We start from the raw sequence: 15,239 nt of genomic DNA on the forward strand, positions 1-15,239 counted from the left end.
TTCGAAGTTGGACCTAGCAGATGCGTACTTGCAAATCCCAGTGGACACCGAATCCCAGCGCGTCTTGGTGGTTAACACGCATCTTGGTTTGTACCGATTCAAAAGACTGCCATTCGGGTGTGCATCCGCCCCTGCATTGTTTCAGCAATATTTACAAACTGTTTGTGCGTCGGTCCCTACTGCTGCGAACTATCTGGACGATATTGTGACCTCCGGAAAGACAGCCGACGAGCATTTAGCACACCTACGAACATTATTTCAGGTATTGCGACAAAATGGTCTTCGCTTGCGGAAGGACAAATGTGTGTTTTTTTGCTCGGGACTTGCCGTATTTGGGACATGTCATCAATGCCCAAGGCATACATCCGAGTCCAGAGCACCTCCGTGCCATACAAGATTTGCCTTCACCACGGAATATGAAACAGTTACAGAGTGTGTTGGGTAAAATTAACTATTATCATCGGTTTCTGCGCAATGCCTCTTCCATTTCAGCTCCGCTTCACAGCTTACGCCGTAAGGGTGTTCCGTTCGTCTGGACGACGGAATGCGAACGCGCCTTTCGCCAGTTGAAATCGGCGTTGCTTTCTAATACTTGCCTTACGCCATTCGATCCCCAGAGACCCCTTTTGTTGATGGTAGATGCATCGGATTTCGGGATCAGTGCTGTGCTTGCGCACAAAGTTGGCTCGCATGATCGCCCTATTGCCTTTGCGTCCAAATTGCTCTCATCTGCGCAAAGAAATTATTCACAGATAGAGAAAGAAGCTTTGGCTCTCGTGCTTGGTGTTACTAAGTTCCATGATTTCTTGTATGGTCGTCACTTTACCATCATCACAGACCACAAACCTTTGACGTCGCTTTTTCATCCGAACAAGCCTGTACCTCCGCGTACAGCGCAGAAATTCATTCGCTGGTCTATTTTCCTCTCGCAGTACCGCTACGATATCTTGTATCGGTCCACTGCTAAGCACGGAAACGCCGATGCGTTGTCCCGTTTGCCTGTTGCTGAGGATAGAGCGTTCGATTCTTCCAAACTTGCTTGCATGTTCATTGATTCGGAAACCGATGATGTGGTCGAATCGTTTCCGATTGATTTTCGTCGTGTAGCTACAGCCACAGCTGCTGACCCTGTCCTTGCTACCGTTTTGCATTTTGTTGCTACGCAATGGCCTTTGTCAAAGTCTCGGATCGAGGGTCCGTTGGTTCGCCGAGTTTTTGCTCACAAGGAGAGACTTTTTGTTCGACGAGGTGTTTTGTTGTTGCGTTCTGATAATGATCAGTCCAGAGTCGTGGTCCCACGTTCGTTACAGTCCTCTGTTTTACAGCTTCTTCACCGAGGACATTGGGGTATAGTGCGAACGAAACAACGTGCTCGTCAGCACTGTACTTGGTTCGGAATCGATGCTGCTATTACGAATATGTGTTCTTCTTGCATGGCGTGTGCCGAACAACAATCCGCACTGCCGCGGAAAGTCTTTGCATGGCCAAAAGCCACTTCCCCTTGGCAACGCTTGCACATCGATTTTGCTGGTCCACTCTGGAATGCTCGATGGTTGGTTCTGGTAGATGCCTTCAGTAATTTTCCTTTTGTTGTCCGGATGTCTTCCACGACGTCCTCTGCCACCATCCAAGCGTTGTCTGCTATCTTTTGCATTGAAGGTCTTCCGCAGACTATTGTTTCCGACAATGGCCCACAATTCATGTCGGCAGAATTTCAGTCATTCTGCCAGGCCAATGGTATTCAACATCTGACATCCGCGCCGTTTTCGCCTCAGTCCAACGGTGCCGCTGAACGATTGGTCTTGACTTTCAAGTCACAGATGTTGCAGTTGAAAGAGTCGCATTCTCGGGAGGACGCGTTGTTGCTCTTTTTGTCTTCGTATCACTCTCAGCCCCGAGATGGTCGCTCGCCGGCTGAGTTGCTCCACGGTCGTCCTCATCGAAACTTGATGTCTTTGCTGCACCCGCCGCATCAGGTTCCTGTGCAGCGGCAGACTTCTGCTTTTGCTCCAGGCGACGTTGTATTTTATCGCAACTATCGAGGTTCACGGCGTTGGCTCGCAGGGCGCATTCTTTGCTGCCTCGGCCGCGCGATGTATTTGGTTTTGGGGGCCTCTGGTGAGGTGCGTCAGCATCTCAATCAGCTGCGCCTCTGTCGTCGCACGGGTTCTGCCACTCCCCGTCTGCTTTCAGCGACGGTGCCGTCCGGTCAGCGCCCTGGGGACCCATCTACTGGCTCGCCTCATCCCCAGGTGTTGCCGACGATGCCTTCCATTTTGCCCCATGGCGATGCGCCGCTGCAGCCGCCGCCGCCACCGCCTGTTCTCCCGCCGGCGCCGCCCGCATTCGACGCTTCGCTGCAGCCGCCAAGCGCCTCCCTGGGTCACGCGCCACCGATCGCTTCCCGTGACCAGCTGTCCTCCGCCATGGAACTCTTGCCCGCTCCGGACCACATGACGTCATCGCGCTTCGGGTACCCCGACGCAATGGAGGTCGACCCTTTGGCCCCTCCTGTCTCTTTACGGGCGCATACACCGCATGTTGACGTGCACCCTGGACTAGGTTTTCAGGCGTTTCCTAGCTCCCCTCGAACCGAATGGCCGGGTGCGGGTGGCACAGCCTCGCCTGTTGTTAGGCTCCCCACCTCATCGCATACATCAACATGGGGTCCTCCACACGGCGGGCGGAAGCCTTATAACACGACCGTTCACCGATTTGCGGGGCAGGAATGTGGTGTCACCGCCAGACACCACACTTGCTAGGTGGTAGCTTAAATCGGCCGCGGTCCATTTAGTACATGTAGGACCCGCGTGTCGCCACTGTGTGATCGCAGACCGAGCGCCACCACAAGGCAGGTCTCGAGATACGGAAGAGCACTTGCCCCAATTGTACGACGACTTTGCTAGCGACTACACTGACGAAGCCTTTCTCTCATTTGCCGAGAGACAGTTAGAATAGCCTTCAGCTAAGTCCATGGCTACGACCTAGCAAGGCGCCATTAGCCTTACATAGTTTGATAGTTATCGTATGAAATGTCTCATCAAGAATGCTGTATTCACATGGAATAAAGTTAAGTATTCGAGGAGCTGCATACTTTTCTTATTAGCATTCACTACTTATACTGTTCCAGAATTCACGCCCGTCTGCGTTAGATAGCGTGCATTTCGGCCTCCTCTATCTACAAGGTGTTGGCACATTTGCCAACACATCAATATGATTATGTAGGATCTAAGTGCATCCATAGTTCTATTCATAGTAATAGAGAAAAATATGAAATATATATATGTAGCCTTTCTTAATTATTTTTATTCTAAACCAAGTTCAATAAATTGGCAAAATCAGGAAGTACATATTAATGAATAAAATAACAATCATGTATATACAGTAAAACCTAGCCTACTTTCATATATAATTTTCGTAATTTCAGGAGGAAATGTTGGTGATACATCCATATGACTGAATTTTGTGAGAATTATTTTTTCAATGTACTGCTGTGATTTTTCTCTTGAACTATCTATCCCTGTCCTTTCTACAACATTTATGAGATGATTGTTAACTATATTTGCCACCTCACCTGTGGCTCATCATTTATAGCTCTTGCATTCAGTTCAACAGTGATGTTATCCAGTTCCACATGCAGAAGCGATAACACCTGCCAATATTTTTTCACAAATCAAAACATAAAATGGTGAACATGTTATGAACAAAATGAATGTTTTAAATGGTGTAGGTAGTTTGATGAAGACAGAACAAATGTTCAAGAGAAACAGAGGAGTGGAAGACCTTCCATTGTGACTAATGAGTTGATGTAAAAAATGGAGGAAATTGGTTGGGAAGACTGCCGATTGACTGGATGAAATTTCTGCAGTGTTTTCATAACTCTCCAGAACACTCTTATATGGGAAACTCACAGAAACAATGGGGTAAAGGAAACTGTGCACAATACGGTTCTCAAAACAGCTGACAGGGTACAAGAAAATCAGCTTCATAGTGCCTGCGTGTTTTGTGAGTGACTTGAATTGGAAGGTGAGATTTTCTGAGCTTTATTGTATTACACGTTTATTACCTTATGAATAAATAAATAAACTTTTTCCATTTTAAATTCAGTGCATTAGTATTTGTAAAATGATTCCTTCATATAGTGTTCATTAAAAAATGATGATCATTCCACTTGGGACCTGTGGAATGGTATGTTAGCTTATTTGTTTGAGTTGTAAATATTTGTCATGTATTGCTGTTTTTCTGGCATGTTCCACATCCTGGAGGACCTCCTCACTATGGATCAATTGGAATGAAAGTAAATCTAATCTGGAGATGATGTATGGGTGGGTCATTAAATGTCTGAGACAAAAAGACAGTTGTGAAAGTGGCATCACACCAATGCCCCATCTGCCAAAAAATTCAAAACCACAATTTCAGGCAAAATAATCATGACCTCAGTGTTTTGGGATCAAAAAAGCATCATTTTGGCCAACTGTCTGCCTCGGGGAACACCATCAATGGACAACGACATTGTGAGACCATAAAAAAAAAAAAATGTGGAGGGGGGAGTGCTGACAATAGGAGTGAGCTTGTTGCACGACAACACTCGTCCTCACACAGTCTTAGCCACCAAGATACTCTTGGATTCATTTCGTTGGGCTGTTTTGACCCCCCCACCCCCTCTCCTCCCCAATCTCCTTGACTTGGCGTCTGCAGATTATCATATTTTCACTTCCCTGAAGGTGCACACATAAATGGAATTAAATTTTAAACTGACGAGCAGGTGCAGACAGAGGTTCTGAAGTGGGAGAAGGAGGTGGTGGGAGTTTTCTTCGAGGAGGGCATAAAGAAGCTTGTGCCATGGCTCACCACTTGCACTAAATAGGATGGCAATTATGTGGAAATATAGTGAACAAGTGTATCAACAATACCCTGTAATTGATATCAAATGCATTTTTTATAAAAGAAATATAAAAATCTAGTACACTTACTTTCTGAACATGCCTTGCAATTAATCTAACGAATTTACTACATTAATATTTTTGTTTGATGGAAACTACAAACTGTCTGTCTGTTTTTACTTGTCACATACACATTGTTGAGACCTAGCAAGTGCTGAAGACTATCTCCATTTGGCACAGGTTTATAATACCAGCAGATATAATATCCAGCTGGTTGATGGTCATCCATCACAATAATAAGCCACACAATAACAATACCACGTCTCCGGCACATCTCTTCCTCTTACAATAAAATGCATAAATCAATATTCATTGTATGTACGCCTTTTAAAATGTATTCATCTCCTCTGGGCGACCCCTCAAATCAAGTTCATTTTATGATATCAATCAAGATTTGTTGTTATGTGGTGAATAAACCCAAAGTTTATGAAAAATAAGTAAGAAGATCATTTCAGTTGTGTCTGACACGAAATTTTTACCAACTGGATAAAACAAACAATGAACAGTCCATGTTGAAATATTAACAATATTATGAAAAGGATAGAATGCTAAGCATTGTAAAGGTGACACTTTGAGTTGCAGATAGGCATGATGAAATGACTGTTACATATAGGCTTTCAGCCAAAGCCTTCTTCAGAGAAAAATGGTGCACATATTCATACAAGCAAGAACACTTCACTCACATGACTGCTAACTCTGGCCGCTATGACCAGGGCTGGATTGTTACCCTGGAGACTACCTACTCAGAACTCTGCAGGTGCAAATGGGCATTACATGTCCTTGGTTCTTACCACCCACCTGGCCTTAATATTCATCAATTTCTTCAGTCTTAGCATTTCTTCTCAGTAACTATTCCTTTCTCCATTCTTCTTTAGTTTTCAATATCTTTTATTTTATTTTCTGACCTGTCTTTTCTTTCCTGTCCCCCCCTCCCATACAATACATTTAGCTTTCCACTCTCATTAACTCTTGCATGATGTTTTGTCAGTAAACTCTGTCTTCCTTATCACCCATCTTCCACTTATAAGCTTTAAGGTTTTCAAATCTTATCCAGTGCAGTCGCAAACAATCAGCCTTTCCTTCTCATCCCATCTAGTAAGTCTCCCCTGACCCGAGATTCTGACACTCTTCCTTCTCCTTCAATCTTTCTTGCAAAAGAAGGAGCAACTGGCTCCAAAAGCTTGCAAATTTTCTCAACCTTTACATGTGTGTTTCCTCCTGCCGCCACTTCTAGAGTACATTTCTTATCTATTCAGTTACATTATATTTTCAAAAATTGATTAGTTTTGTTGATGTAGACTATATTCATCATCATTTCATATCAAAAGGAACCTATTAAACCAGAACATGCATGTAAAGTAATTACATGGACTGAAATCAGTGTCACTATTGATTTACTAACAGTATATTTGAATTGTTTGCATTGTTATCTTTTGTGTCTTTGCATCTTAACTGGTTTCAGCCTCATCAAGCCATTCATTTCATTTCAGTGTATGTAATTAATTTCATACATGTATTTCTCTTGTGGTAAGGTAAAGCACTGTCCTCCACTGCCTCTACTCTCCAGAGGTGCTGTTACCAAATAGCCCATGGACAGACTCTGACAGTCATGTTTGGAAGTCATAGATGGAAACATCAGTGACTACAGAAGTTTGAGTTGAGGCCCAGAGATGCCCTCAGATAGCCTGATGTTTGAGGTGACTGCTCATGATAAACGGATCCGGGTTCAAGTTTCAGTCTAGAACAAACTGTCAATTGTCGTTGTAGTTTTATTATAAAGAAAAGAGTCCAAATGATGAAAAATAATAATTTTTACAAATTATAAGATCATAGATTGGAAGCAGTCTTGCAGAAAGGAAAACGTCATTTTCAAAACAAAGTGGATTGCTTTCTATAGTATCCTACAGGTATTAAATATGATAATCAAACCTGATACAATCAGCTGTTAGCTATAAGAGTCTCCTAATGGATGCTGAAATCAATCTCTTTATTCATCCGTTAACAATATACATTGTATGGATGTAGTCAATTACAATATAGTTTCTTATCTTTGATTTGTTTCAAAAACTTGGATAATAAATACAAATATTTTATATCAGTATATATAAATATTACTTTTCCATATTCAGATATCCTTCAATGCTATAAAAACTGTGTGTTAGTAGATCTACCTTGAATTTATGAAATTCTTTAATTTTCTTTATTGTAGAAGGCAATGCACTAAAAATTATTTTGGGCTGGTAGTTTATACTTTTTTGGTAGAGTGCTCCTTTGTTGGTGTCTCCGTGGAAATCATCCCTGTTCCTTGTTTCATGGTTATGAACCTGATTATTTCATGCTGAAAATTCCTGGTGAGTTTTCAGAAAGCATACACATTCACAGATGTATAAGGTAGGAAGAGTCATTATTTTAAATTCTTTAAATATTTCCCTGCATGGCACTCTGCAGCAAACCCCTTTCATTATTCTAATATCCCTTTTTTGAAGTTTCAAAGCTTGTTTTGCCATACCTGTATTTCTCCAGAAGATCACACCATATCTAAGCAAACTGTTCATGTAAGCATAATAGGCAAACAGCAATGATTCAGTATTGCAGCATTCCTGAAGCATTCTTAGCACCTAGCAGCATTTGCTTAATTTTTTACTCAAAACTTCTAGATGCTTTTCCCATCTCAAGTGCTCATCCACCCATATACCAAGGAATTTTGTGTATGGAGCTTGTGCAATAACATAGTTCCCTAACTCAGCTTTTACTCTTCTTCTAGCTTTACTTTTAATATAACTGAAATTCATCAATACTGTTTTTGTTGTGACTCGCTAATCTTTCAAAGTACCGCCGCGCAGTTACGCGCGTCCTCTACATGCAGCAGCAGCGCCACCTAAGCGGCCAGCCAGCCAGCGGACACTAAACTTGGACTCAGTTATGATTTGACTGTTAAAGTGTACACACATCTTACTCTGTTTACCTGATCTGTGACTTTCATGTATTGCGTCTTCCTTGAAATATATTTGTTCAACTTGATTTATTACAATTGACGACGAGGTAGTGATTTTTCTTTTCCATCGTTGACCCACATGTTTCCATGGCTACTTTAGAGCAACTATTGCAAGGTCTCATAGAACAGCAAACGCTTCTCACAAATGCAATTCGTGATTTCGTCGCAGTATCAAATGCGGGTCGTCTCTTGTAGTTGCCTCTGCCTAATTTTCCTCCTTACGACGAGATGGCAGAAGACTGGTCTGATTACGAAAAACGTCTTCAACAGCACTTCTTGGCATTTCATGTCACAGACGAACAAACATGTAAATCTCTGTTCCTTTCACGGATTTCACCTCAAATGTATCGGTTGTTGCCCCAATTGGCTCCTTTGAAAGATCCTGCGTCTTTGTCGTTTGCTGAAATGTGCTCACTTCTGTCCGTCTATTTTCAAAAGCAAACACATGTGGTAGCCTCTTGTGTTGCCTTTTATCATTGTCAAAAACAACCGAAGCAATCCTATCGCACTTGGGCTGCTGAACTTCACGGCCTCAGTAGAAAGTGTCAATTTGTTACTGAAGTTCACAAAGAATCCTACGCCGATTCCACAGTATGGGATGCTATTATCTGATCGGCGCCCGACAAAGAAGTTAGGCAACGTGCCTTTCAGTTGGCAAATCCGACTCTAGATGAAGTCTTATCCATCGCTCAGTCTTTTGAAATTTCTCGTGCCACTGGAGTGCAAATAGAGGCATGGGGCGACGTCGGGGAAATACAACCTCTGTGCGATGTTGATGAAGCGTGTGGCATGTCCCCGCCGGCTGATGTGGCTGCAGTACGGTCCCAACCGCAGCCTCAGCCTAATCGTAAACAAACCTCTAAGAAACTGCAGCAAAACCCACGGCAACTTCCTTCATGTCCGCGGTGTTTTACGAAACATTCACAAGAAGATTGTCCACAACGTTGGGCCGTGCGTCACAAATGCAAAAAAAAAGGGTCATGTGTCATCCGTTTGCAAATCCGACCACATACATGATGTTCATGAACATGATGCTGATTCTGTGCTGTCTGTCAATTGCACTTCTTCCCTTTCAGGGAAGTTATTCCTCACTGTTCAAATACTTGGTCGAGATGTTCGCATGCAGGTGGATACTGGTTCTGCTGCCACTATCATCAATTCTCAGACGTATCTTCAGTTGGGTTCTCCAATCCTGTCACCTGTCACTAGGCAATTACGGACTTACAATAAACAGAAGATTTCTCTCTTGGGACAATTTTATGCTGAGGTATCTTACAAATCTGTCGTTCGCACTGTTCCCATATTTGTGGTCGACCATAGTAACGTGGAGAATCTTTTTGGTTTCGATGCCTTTCGCATTTTTGGGTTCTCCATAGATGACTCTGTCAATATTGTCTCTGATGCTGTTCCATATGCTCAATTGGATTCCATGTCGGCGACATTTTCGTCCCTTTTTTCTCCTGGGTTAGGCCATGCAAATGACTTTGAAGCTCATATCGCGCTCAAACCCACTGCTCGTTCTAAGTTTTTTCGTGCTCGGCCCATTCCTGTGGCCCTTCGTGATGAGGTCAAACGGGAGCTGGATCGTCTCACTGCTTCAGGGGTCTTGCTTCCTGTCGCTTCCAGTGAGTGGTCCTCTCCTGTCGTTGTCGTTGCTAAGCCAAATGGTGATATTCGTCTCTGTGGTGATTTCAAAGCCACTGTAAATGCTCAATGCCTTATCGACACTTACCCTATGCCTCGACCTGAAGAATTGTCCACTAAACTTGCTGGAGGCCAGTATTTTTCTAAACTTGACCTGTCAGAAGCTTATCATCAACTTTCTCTCAGTGCTGCTTCCCAGCAGTTTCTGGTCCTTAACACACATTTCGGCCTCTATCAATACCAACGATTGCCATTCGGGGAACAATTATTGCTCACTGTCCCTGGGTGTATAAATTACCAGGACGACATTGTTGTCACTGGCTCCACCACTGACGAACATCTTCAAAATCTCCGCACACTTTTTCATGTCTTACAGACTGCTGGTCTTAAGTGTAATCTTCAGAAATCAAAATTTTTTCAGGCATCTATCACGTACTTGGGGTTTCAACTCTCTCAGGATGGTATTCGTCTGCTTCAGCAAATTGTCACTGCGATCGATGCCCTTCCTCGCCCTCCATCTGTTAAGGAACTGCAGGCCTTCTTGGGGAAAATAGCATACTAACACAAGATTTTACTGTCTGCTGCTTCGGTGGCTCAGCCGTTGCATCGCCTGTTGCATAAAAACGTGCCTTTTCACTGGTCCGTGTCATGCGATGCGGCTTTCCAGAAATTGAAGACTATGCTGAACAGGCCCCATGCCTGGCTACTTATCGACCTGGCCAACATCTTGTTGGCCTCTCAATATGGGGTTGGTACAGTCCTTGCGTACTGTTTTTCTGACGGTTCTGAACAACCCATTGCTTATGCCTCCAAAATGCTCATGGATGCCCAACAAAAGTATTCTCAAATTGAAAAAGAAGCTTTGGCCATTATTTCTGCTCTTCATAAGTTTGGTGTTTTTTTTTATGGATCCAAATTTCATCTTGTTATGGACCACAAACCACTTGTTTCCTTGTTTCATCCACCAATGTCGCTTCCCGACAAGAATGCACGCCATCCCCAGCGTTGGGCTCTTTACTTGTCTTGTTTCAATTATGAGATTCATTTCCGGCCGACGGCTCAACATGCGAATGCTGATGCACTGTCTTGTCTTCCCAGGGGTTCTGATCTGGCATTCAATAGAGACGAACTTTTGTGTTTCCACCTGGATGTTGCCGAGCAGTGGGTTGTGGACGGGTTCCCCATCACCGGGGACCGGCTGGCGGTTGCTACGGGTTCTGACCCTACCCTCTCCCAGGTTTTATGCTGTATTCAGAAGGGTTGGCCAGATCGTCTGTCCGCTAAGACTTCTGATCCATTGTGGAATTACTACGCTTTGCGTTACCGCCTCATGGCTAGGGATGGTGTTATCCTCCTTTCCACCAAAAATGCTTCGCCACGTGTTGTGGTACCTGCGTCTTTGCATCCTTCAGTCTTGTGCCTCCTTCACCAAGGCACTGGGGTGTCTCTCGCACAAAATCTCTGGCGCTCTGTCATGTGTACTGACCTGGCATCGACTCCGAAATCTCACACATGGTCGCTGCCTGTGGCCCTTGTGCGTCACAGGCCGCCACCCCGAAGTCATCTTTGTCACCGTGGCCTTCGCCTGAGAAGCCCTGGGAGCATATTCATGCTGACTTCGCGGGACCTTTTTTAGGTACTTATTGGCTTCTCGTTATTGACACCTACTCTCACTTTCCTTTCATTGTCCGTTGCACGTCGCCTACCACCGCGGCAACCGCCAATGCTCTAGCTCGCATTTTCTCTTTGGAAGGACTTCCCTCTACTCTTGTTACTGATAGTGGTCCACAATTTGCCTCTTCTGATTTTGCGGATTTTTGTGCCCGTCATGGCGTCATGCATGTCACGGCCCCTTCGTTCCATCCACAGTCAAACGGTGAGACTGAACGACTGGTCCGCACATTTAAAACTCAGATGAGGAAACTCCTGACTTCTCCAATTTCTGGCTTCTTACCATTTCACCCCCATGGGTGACCACAGCCCGGCTGAGCTCTTACATGGCCGACAGCCCCGCATGCTACTTCATCATCTGTGGCCTTCCACCTTACAGCCGCGGGTACCTTCACTTGGCCAGTTCACCGCCGACGAACTTGTATGGGTACGGGGATATGGCAGGCGGCCGAAATGGAGTCCTGGCGACATCTTACGACACCGTGGCCAACGCCTGTATGAAATCCAGACAGACACGGGTGTTGCAGTGAGTCATTCGGACCAGCTTTGGCCTCGTGTGCCGGCAACGCCTCTTCCGGATGCCGCTACACCACCTTCGGTTCTACCTGATGCTCGGGATACTGGAATCTCTCATTACTCACAACACAGTCCTCTCACCATCATATCGGTGCCAGCACAAGAACTGACGCCACCAGGATATGTGCCCATGCAGGAACCAGATTACCATCATCTGTCGCAGCAACTCTACTCGCCTCCTTCTCCTACGGACGCGGACACATCGCCCACGTCTCTTGTTATAACAACCGGACTTGCCGCAATGGGCAGATTGGTGCACAGGGACCCAGCAGATTCGACCCCCACGTCTCCTGTCATCTCGACCCGTTATCATCGGAGACATTACTGTCCGTACGGGAAGCCTCCTCCTCGAGACTTTACTGCCAGTCACACAACACCTATGGACGTTAGCAATCTACAGGCCACCTCCATCAAGACCTGTGCAAAAAATTCAAAGGGGGGAAAAGTGTTGTGACTCGCCGATCTTTCAAAGTGCCGCCGCGCAGTTACGCGCGTCCACTACATGCGGCGCTGTCTGCCAGCCATGCAGCAGCAGTGCCACCTAAGCGGCCGGCCAGCCAGCCAGCGGCCGCTAGACTTGGACTCAGTTATGATTTGACTGTTAAAGTGTACACACGTCTTACTCTGTTTACTTGATCTGTGACTTTCATGTATTGTGTCTTCCTTGAAATATATTTGTTCAACTTGAAGTTATTACAGTTTTATCCTTATTTATGATCAAAGCATTATCACTAAACCATTTTCCTGTCTCGTTTATTGTCCTAGAGACACTCTGCTGTAGATCATCCTCAGTGTATCCTTTTATAAAAATGCTAGTGTCATCAGCAAACATCACCGTTTCTGCAACTGTCAGATGGTTTGGCAAATCCTTTATGTACACCAAGAACAACAGAGGGCCTAACACAGAACCCTGTGGCACTCCATAGCTAGTTTTTTTGAAATATGAAAGATACTCTTTGCCTTCATGGCATATTTGTACTTTCTGTTGTCTATCAGAGAGATAAGTCTTGAACCATTCGAAGGCAAGTCCACGGACCCCATAACATTCTACTTTCATAAGCATTAAGTCATGGCTGATTAAATCAAATGCTTTAGATAAATCTAAGAATATTCCACACCTTAATTCGTTCTTGTCCAAGGCATTTAGAACCATTTTCATGAATTGGAAGACTGCCATTTCTGTGGATCTGTTCTTTCTAAACCCATTTCGAGCATCAGTCAGTATTTTATTTTTACTCAGGAAGTCAGCTAGCCTTACATACACTACTCTTTCAATTACTTTAGAGAAACCTGACAATAATGACACTGGTCTATAATTATTTATGTCAGCTGTACTATCCTTTGAGTGAAGTGGCTTTATTATGGAGAGTTTTAGTTTAGATGGGAACACCCCCGTCCTGAAAGAAGTATTAATAATGTCAGTTAGGTGAGTATCTCCCCCCATGAACCATGGACCTTGCCGTTGGTGGGGAGGCTTGCGTGTCTCAGCGATACAGATGGCCGTACCGTAGGTGCAACCACAACGGAGGGGTATCAGTCGAGAGGCCAGACAAACGCATGGTTCCTGAAGAGAGGCAGCAGCCTTTTCAGTAGTTGCAGGGGCAACAGTCTGGATGATTGACTGATCTGGCCTTGTAACATTAACCAAAACGGCCTTGCTGTGCTGGTACTGTGAACGGCTGAAAGCAAGGGGAAACTACAGCCGTAATTTTTCCCGAGGAAATGCAGCTTTACTGTATGATTAAATGATGATGGCGTCCTCTTGGGTAAAATATTCCGGAGGTAAAATAGTCCCCCATTCGGATCTCCGGGCGGGGACTACTCAAGAGGATGTCGTTATCAGGAGAAAGAAAACTGGCGTTCTACGGATCAGAGCGTGGAATGTCAGATCCCTTAATCGGGCAGGTACGTTACAAAATTTAAAAAGGGAAATGGATAGGTTAAAGTTAGATATAGTGGGAATTAGTGAAGTTCGGTGGCAGGAGGAACAAGACTTTTGGTCAGGTGAACAGAGGGTTATAAATACAAAATCAAATAGGGGTAATGCAGGAGTAGGTTTAATAATGAATAAAGAATAGGAGTCCGGGTTAGCTACTACAAACAGCATAGTGAACGCATTATTGTGGCCAAGATAGACACGAAGCCCACGTCTACCACAGTAGTACAAGTTCATATGCCAACTAGCTCTGCAGATGACAAAGAAATTGAAGAAATGTATCACGAGATAAAAAAAAATTATTCAGGTAGTGAAGGGAGACGAAAATTTAATAGTCATGGGTGACTGAAATTCGTCAGTAGGAAAAGGGAGAGAAGGAAACGTAGTAGGTGAATATGGATTGGGGGGAAGAAATGAAAGAGGAAGCCGCCTGGTAGAATTTTGCACAGGGCATGACTTAATCATAGCTAACACTTGGTTCAAGAATCTTAAAAGAAGGTTGTATACGTGGAAGAAGCCTGGAGATACTGACAGGTGACAGGTTTCAGATAGATTATATAATGGTAAGACAGAGATTCAGGAACCAGGTTTTAAATTGTAAGACATTTCCAGGGGCAGATGTGGATTCTGACCACAATCTATTGGTTATGAACTGCAGATTGAAACTGAAGAAACTGCAAAAAGGTGGGAATTTACGGAGATGGGACCTGGATAAACTGAAAGAACCAGAGGTTGTAGAGAGTTTCAGGGAGAGCATAAGGGAACAATTGACAGGAATGGGGGAAAGAAATACAGTAGAAGAAGAATGGGTGGCTCTGAGGGATGAAGTAGTGAAGGCAGCAGACGATCAAGTAGGTAAAAAGACGAGGGCTAATAGAAATCCTTGGGTAACAGAAGAAATATTGAATTTAATTGATGAAAGGAGAAAATATGAAAATGCAATAAATGAAGCAGGCAAAAAGGAATACAAACGTCTCAAAAATGAGATCGACAGAAAGTGCAAAATGGCTAAGCAGGGATGGCTAAAGGACAAATGTAAGGATGTAGAGGCTTGTCTCACTAGGGGTAAGGTAGATACCGCCTACAGGAAAATTAAAGAGACCTTTGGAGAGAAGAGAACCACTTGTATGAATATCAAGAACTCAGATGGCAATCCAGTTCTAAGCAAAGAAGGGAAGGCAGAAAGGTGGAAGGAGTATATAGAGGGTTTATACAACGGCGATGTGCTTGAGGACAATATTATGGAAATGGAAGAGGATGTAGATGAAGACAAAATGGGAGATAAGATACTGCATGAAGAGTTTGACAGAGCACTGAAAGACCTGAGTCGAAACAAGGCCCCAGGAGTAGACAACATTCCATTAGAACTACTGATGGCCTTGGGAGAGCCAGTCATGACAAAACTCTACCATCTGGTGAGCAAAATGTATGAGGCAGGCGAAATTCCCTCAGACTTCAAGAAGAATATAATAAT

The sequence above is a fragment of the Schistocerca americana genome, chromosome 2, assembly GCF_021461395.2.
Source record: "Schistocerca americana isolate TAMUIC-IGC-003095 chromosome 2, iqSchAmer2.1, whole genome shotgun sequence".
NCBI lineage: Eukaryota > Metazoa > Arthropoda > Insecta > Orthoptera > Acrididae > Schistocerca > Schistocerca americana.